This window comes from Monodon monoceros, unplaced genomic scaffold (assembly GCF_005190385.1).
Source record: "Monodon monoceros isolate NGI ecotype Baffin Bay Population unplaced genomic scaffold, NGI_Narwhal_1 Super_Scaffold_10, whole genome shotgun sequence".
Classification (NCBI taxonomy): Eukaryota; Metazoa; Chordata; class Mammalia; order Artiodactyla; family Monodontidae; genus Monodon; species Monodon monoceros.
The window spans coordinates 15,743,865-15,751,285 of NW_021703766.1; the positions used below are offsets into that span (position 1 = coordinate 15,743,865).

Below are 7,421 nucleotides of genomic sequence, written 5' to 3' on the forward strand. Positions count from 1 at the left end.
GGACTGCAGTGTGCAGAATCCACCTTCTTTTCCTATGACCTTGTTCTGAACACCTATGGCACTTAGGTTCTAGGACCCTTGACTTGTACTGTGAATGTTCTTGTCCACATTTGACTCTACTACTAGACAAAGAGCTCTGGAACTCTGAAGCTGTGCCTTACGTGTCTCTAAATATCTCACAGTAACTAGCACAGCGTCCTACTTGGTAACTTTTCTTTGAGTGAATGAATGGATTTTACATTTTATTCCCACTGATTCACTTTCACTTTTTGTGCAAGATGAAAGGAGACTCTGCAGTGAATATTGGGAGACTATGCTTCTTAGGCACAAAGGAAGTGCTGGGCCTGGACAGATCTCCACAGGCCCAGTTGTCGCTCTCAGTCACTGCTCACTCAAATGAGCTTGTTAGAATAAAGGCTGTCTTTGAAATGAAGTGTGATGTAAACACTGAGAAATGATGACACAGTTTCTGAAACATCACAACTTTACTAGAATCTGTGGCAATGGCCAAACGAGACACAGGAAAGGGCATTTCAAAAAACCCTTGGCTTTAGTGGAACCACCAAAGTCAGCATAACAAGCAGATGTAGTTTCTTAGGGGCTTTCTAACAAGACCTCTTGTGATGACAGAGACAAGTGTTTCCATAGGACATGAGATGGCTGGACAAGGAAATCTAGCTTCTCCCTACATCACAACTGCTAACACGTCTGAGTAATTCCCTGATACATAAGATAGTGAGGGTAAAAAACTATAAATGAATGGTGGAAAATCTTGCAGTTTCCTTGGGTCAAGTGACTTCCCTCGTGGTCAGGTCTTGTCTTTCCTGTTTCTTACAGGCCAGAGATGATTCCACAAATACTAGGGAACATTATTCCACTGGAAAAGCCACATAGCCCCACATAGCATGAGGTCTAGAGCAGTGATTCCCAACTCGGGGGTGAGTCTGTCTTCCTACCCCAGGGACATTTGGCAATGTCTGGAGACACTTCTGCTTGTCACAACTGAGGGACAGGTGCCACTGGCGTCTAGTGGGTAGAGGCAGGGATGTGGCTAAATATCCTACAGTGAACAGGACAGCCTCTCTCTACCAACAAAGAATTATCTGGTTCAAAATGCCAAGAGCAATTATCTCAATAAAAAATTTCAGGATTGATATGTATACATTACTATATTTAAAATAGATAACCAACAAGGACCTACTGTATAGCACAGGGAACTCTGTTCAATATTCTGTAATAACCTAAACGGGAAAAGAATTTGAAAAAGAATAGGTACTTGTATAGGTATAACTGAATCACTTTGCTGTACACCTGAAACTAACACGATGTTGTTAATCAACTGTACTCCAATATAAAATAAAATTTTTTTAAAAAGCATCAAGAATACCACTACTGAGAATCCCTGATCTATAGTTATGCCTCCAGGCCCAAGTGTGGAAAGACTGGTTCATTACAAAGGGTCATGTAATCACCTGTTGTGGGTCTGCGAAGTAACCCACAGGTGACAAACACTATAAGGTACTTTGCAGTTCCATGGTGAGGTGAGGGTACCAAGGCTGGAAGCCCTACCTAGTGCACTGGTTTGGATGGCAGCCTGAATGGAAGTAGAGAGGTTCTATAATGCTCCTGATAGCTATAGGTTTGACCTCGGAGTAGCTTACTGGAAAGACCCTTGGTGAACCCCACTCAGAGGGCAACTTCCTTCTCTGCAGATGGAAGAATGAAGGCTCAGTAGAATCGTGCAAGAAGCATCAGGGAGCCACGTTCATGGTCATAAAAGGGCTATGAACAGCAGCTAATAAAGATGTAACTGGACAACGGAAGGCTCCAGGAATGTGAGGTGGACGTGAAGCAAATGTACCAACTGCAAAGTGTGCTGGGTTTTTTTTGCTGACTGCAGCAAAGTCTCGGTTCTATAGGAATGAAAGGGGAACTCATTTTACCTGAAGCCCTTAGGTGAAAGATACATTTACCCCAACTTGCTAGTATTTTTGATATGGCCAAGATTTTAAACCTCACCAGTTTTATAATCACAGGGAAGCTGGCAGATTTAATGAAGCCTCCGGGCGCCTCTTGAGAGATATTACCGTTCTAATTAAAAATGGAGGATGACAGGCAAGAACCCCACGGGACTCTATAAGCAAATGGCATTCATACACCTTCGTTCACGGACAAGATTACTTTGTTCATGTCAAAGTAATCTTTGGGCTCTTTCCGGTGGTTAAGTGTCACCAAATTCTAATAACCTATGAGATTTAATGTGGTTCAAAGATCAGAAAATGTTTTAAATTGTAAGGGACAAGAAAGTTTATTGGCCAAGCCAGACTTTCATTTCTTTTATTTCATATACCTGTACTTACCATCTCCATGATTACATATAGCCTGGAACACAAGAGGAGTCACCTAGATGAAGTCTGTCTTAGTGTCAAGTCTAGGCACGGAGAAGCACAAGGGAGAAATGAGTGGAGCAAATGAGCATTAGGGCTCAGAGTAGGTTGTGGGACCACAAATCCCAGTAATCACACGAGATTTAAAACATTAACAAGGAGGTCTTGAAGTTCAAGGCCATCCAATGTATAGGCTCAGGAGATCAGGGATACTGAGACAACTGTTTCAGAAGATAGAACTGCTAATAGGAGCTTGTCTTATCACAAGAAGGGTGGTCTTCTAACCCCTAGCATGCTGGCCACGTTGGCTAGTCATTGGAGAGTCTTGGCCCTGCATAGGTCCTGAAAGGGAGGTCATTCTACTTAATCTCTACGGGAGGGCTGTGGAGGAGGGGTGTAGGCAGAGAGAGCTGGAAGCGGAAGGGTGTGGCTCATGGGAAGGCTTAGGCTTGGGTGGGGCCTCTGCCTATGGGTATAATACAGCCTGGATCTCAGGAGCCTGCATAGCCATACACCTACTTCGAAAGGCAAAGGTGCTGTTTCATCTTTATGTACGCACCTGCATCTCTTCAATCAATGCATATCTTTTACCAAGGAGGAATCAAAAAGGAGAGAGTTACGTCAACATGAAATCAACTCTATCATTGAACAAAGGGTCTATCCAGAGAAAACCATAATCTGACAAGATACATACGCCCCAATGTTCGTTGCAGCACTACTTACAATAGCCAAGACATGGAAGCTGCCTAAATGTCCATCAACAGAGGAATGGATAAAGAAGATGTGGTACGTATACACAATGGAATATTACTCAGCCACAAACAAGAATGAAATAATGCCACTTGCCACAACGTGGATGGACCTAGAGATTACCATACTAAGTGAAGTAAGTCAGACAGAGAAAGACAAATACCATATGATATCACTCATATGTGGAATCTAATATAAGAAAAGATACAAATGAACTTATTTACAGACTTACAGATATTGAAAACAAACTTATGGTTACCAAAGGGGAGGGATAAATCAGGAGCTTGGGATGGACATACACACACTACTATATACAACATAGGTAATCAACAAGGACCTACTATGTAGCAGAGGGAACTCTACTCAATATTCTGTGGTAACCTATATGAGAAAAGAATCTAAAAAAGAATGAATATATGTATATGTATAACTGGATCACTTTGCTGTACATCTGAAACTAACACAACACTGTAAATCAACTACACTCTAATAAAACTAAAATTAAAAAAAATCAAAGGGTGTAAGGCAAGAAACATCAAGGACTCCACTGTGATTAAATCATGGATGTGGTGCCCACACTATCTATGGACCCTGCATTGACTGTGCTGTTAGGAATCAGGGTACAGGTCTCAGAAGTCCTCTGACTCAAGATTCATTCCTGGATAGGATGCGTGAACCCGGCAGAGCTCCCATCCTTACAGACAAAGAGCCTGAGGCAGGATGTCACCCTGAGAGACTGAACTGCAGGCTTTAATAATGATCATCAGGTGTTTTTTTTACTAATGACTGGAAAGGTTTGGGGATTCTCCCCCACCAATGTCCAGGCCTCAATTGTCTGCAGGGTGTAAGGATGAAGAAATATTCCTGAACCCAGGCTGTGGTTGCTTTGAGGCTGCGGATCCCTGAACTCATCTCCAGCCTCGATTCTTGCCTAAATCCCGGATGTGACCCACAAAATATCTACCCGTGATTTCTAAATAGACTGTGCTTCCTTTGCTGGGAATGCCTTCTCCCTCTCTTTCGATACCTACCCAAAACATCTCCTCTGAGACACCCTCCAGGCTGAGCTACTTTCTTCCTGCTCTGTGCTCTCCAAGTTCAGTGTACGTAACTCTATTTAAAATATATTGGTGATTATTTGTCTACTAGATTCTCTCACTCGCGAAGCAGAGAGTACTTTGAGCTCAGGGACCATTCGTTTAAGTACATGAGTACTGTGTGCCTTACCCAGTGCCTACCACGTATAGTATATGTTCAATCAATGCTGGTGGAGGGAAGGAAGGAAGGAAAGAAGTAGGTGAAAGAAGCAGTAAAGACCTCTAAGCAGGCAGACGGTAGTGTCAGGCTCTTCCAAAAGGGATTTTGGCCAGCCAGCCTGGGACAGACCATCTCGGGAGATCTACAAAGGAGTGGGCCATGGTTGTTAGTGGCTACAGGGCTGTGATTCCCAGTGCAGCTACTGGCAGAACCCTGGGGAATCCCTCTTTCTTGGCCCAGCTAGTCACTTACCTTCCTGAAAGGCCAGTGCACGGTTCTGTGCTGGCAACACTTCTGCAGAGCCAGCCAGCACCAGCCCGCGGTTGGCTATGCCAGAGGGTTCCTAGCATCCCAGAGGCTGGGCCTTGCTAAGTTCCGTCACTGTCCTACCAGCTTCCTCTGAGGCCTCCGATATGTGATATTCTCGTTATTTGATCATTATTAATAATGAAAAATAGTTAACCTTAGTTTTGGTGAATTGCTTTTATCTGTTGGCTATTCCTAATCCAGCAAAAGAGTTTGCAGAGCTGGGTCCTCATTCAGAAATTCCTCAATATGTAGCTTTTGAAAGTGCTTCTTAATTCTCCAGATATTATCCACTGGCGACAAAGAGTATTGTAGCTGACAACCCTGAGTACAACTGTAAGGATGTTTCAAGATCTCAGAACTTGACAACACAGATCTCTTCTACTTTCCACTCCTTGCCATTCATTTCTACAAACCACTAACTTCAGTATTCAGGAGATTCAACAGAACATTCGGCACACATCCTTGACTGCTCTTAGAAAATCAGTTCTGCCGACGGATAAGCTATTCAGAGAAAGTGCTTTTAAGCTCGTCGTTGAACATGGTAATGTAATATCTTGCAATCGCAGAGTCAAAGTATGTTTGAACGAGAAGGGATCTTGTAGGTAGACTTGTCTGAACTGAGGACGCTAATGCCCGGCTGGAGAGGGTAAGTAAGCTGCCCAAGGACACACAGCAAGTGAGTGGCCGAACCTGGCTTGAACGTAAACATGATGATCTTAAACCACCTTTCTGCCGCTAAGTATTGATGGTATGTGTATATGTATGTTCCTATATATGGTAATATATATGGTAATACACACACACACACACACACACACACACACACACACACAAAGTAGAAGGAGCAAGTCTTGCATCACATAGTCCAAATTGTCTATAGAAAGCGACAGCCCTGCTAAAACAATAACCCATTTAAATATAGGGCATCCTAGTCAGGAATAGGCCCAGAGCTTCACCAGCCCTGGGCCCTGACGGAAAACAGGGTATTGTTTCCATCCAAACCTTGCACTGAAAGGCAGTCTGTCAGCTGGCAATGACCTCGTGAGACAACTTTGGGGAGAGCAAAGGGCCGAGAAGAGAAAGGCCTCATTCTCGCTGCAAACAGGAAAAGGAAAGAGAAAAAGGAAGCTCTGTCTCCACACAAGGTTTGCTGGGCTGGCTATGAACTGTTCCAGTACGTTCCATCAAATAGACGCCTTCATAGAATCAAGCCAAGCGCGAACAGCAGGTCTGGGACTCGCATTCCCCGGACGCGGGCAGGCCGGCTCACACATGCTCCCGCTCCCTCGCACCCTGGGAGCGCACTTATATGGGCTTCATGAGGCTAAGTAATAAACACTTTGTCTTCACCCTGCTATTTATGGGTTGCTTGGGGCACCCTTACCCGGACAGTTGGCTCCCGCAGACCCCGCATTTAATAAGGGACGGCAGTAAATGCAAAAGGCTCTGTGTGACCCCAGCTCCTGTTTTCCTGACCACCCGTGCTGACTGCACAGAAAGGACAATCTGCGTCCATCCACCTATCCTCCAGGCTCCCCTCCTTGAGGCTAAATCCATTCCCATTCTTCCTGCCTTCGAGACATTTCACTAAGACATCTCTCTAAGATATCTGTTTCTATTTTACCACTGCCAGGGATTCTTTCATTCTTCAGTGATGGAACAACCATCTTGGAAAACAAGAGCAGCTCCAAAACCTGTAAGCCACCACCATCGCCTCCCGCGGGGGGCCGGGGTCGGGGCGGGGGCGGGGGTTGTCTCCGGACGGCCTCGCACGCGCGGAGTGAAGGAGCCAATTTGTCCTACCTGTGGCTGACCTCCAGGTGCACTTAGAAGCCTTGTGCTTCCCCTGCGCACATGGTGTCGGGGCTGGTTGCAAAGGGGCGGGAGGCCCGCGTGAAAGCAAGAAGCGCGTCCGGGCCGACAGGCTGTGTGAAGGCTGCGGAGGAAGACGGTCGAAGTGTCCCTCGGATGCAGGGCCAAGGCCCGTCACTTTGGGGGCCTCTTTCACTCCGCTCTTTTGCGGGTTTCAGGGCTCTCAAGGCTGATGGGTCCTGCATGAAGAGAGTCACGGCTGCATCCTGTCCGCCCGTGGGCCGTCACACAAGCCCCGAACCCGGCCGCCTCTCGGCCTTGTCTTCATCTTGGGCTAAACCCTTTGTATCCTGAAAACACACAAGACAGAGAAGGATGCGTTAACTCGCCTTCTCCCCACAGAACACAGTTCACCATTGCAGCACTGATTAAATACAGGACATTATCTCACCATAATGCCCTCCTGGCGGCGTTCCCAGGAAAATTCTAACTAATCATAAAAATAGAAAGAAAAACGCAACCTAAATTCCATTCCTCCTCTTAAATGAGTGATGTGTTCATTTTTATTTATTTTTCTGGAAGCGAGGCGGGAAAAGAAAATGAATTTTAGGGCTTAGGAAAACAAGCTACTAATAGTACTAAGTAGAGCAGGGCAGTGGTGCAGACAGTGTGGGGATGTAGCCGGCAGGGCATGGGCAAGTCCCGGCCCTACCCCTGGCTGTAAACTGCGAGTTTTAAACTGGAGCACCTGGCAGGGCAAAGCCAGGATGGGGCGAGGAAGTCGGGTGGTAGTGAGGCCATGTGTAGACACATACGCACACACAGACTCACACGCCCACACAAGCTAGGCGCTCCATAGCATTTTTAAGGCCCTGGCAGGCAAACGCACTGCCGATACTCCTTTTA

General features: G+C 45.8%; 1 protein-coding gene across 2 annotated transcripts in view; it reads right to left on the minus strand.

Moving 5' to 3' along the window:
- The window catches only part of ZFHX3 (zinc finger homeobox 3), a 281,412-nt gene extending 274,757 nt beyond the window's left edge, over window positions 1-6,655 (minus strand). Inside the window, exon 1 of one of the 2 annotated variants that reach the window (XM_029207754.1) lies at window positions 6,507-6,655. The gene's annotated coding sequence lies outside the window, so the exon portion shown is untranslated. The remainder of the gene's footprint in view (window positions 1-6,506) is intronic. The other variant, XM_029207731.1, reaches the window with a different exon arrangement.
- Window positions 6,656-7,421: the final 766 nt, after the last annotated feature.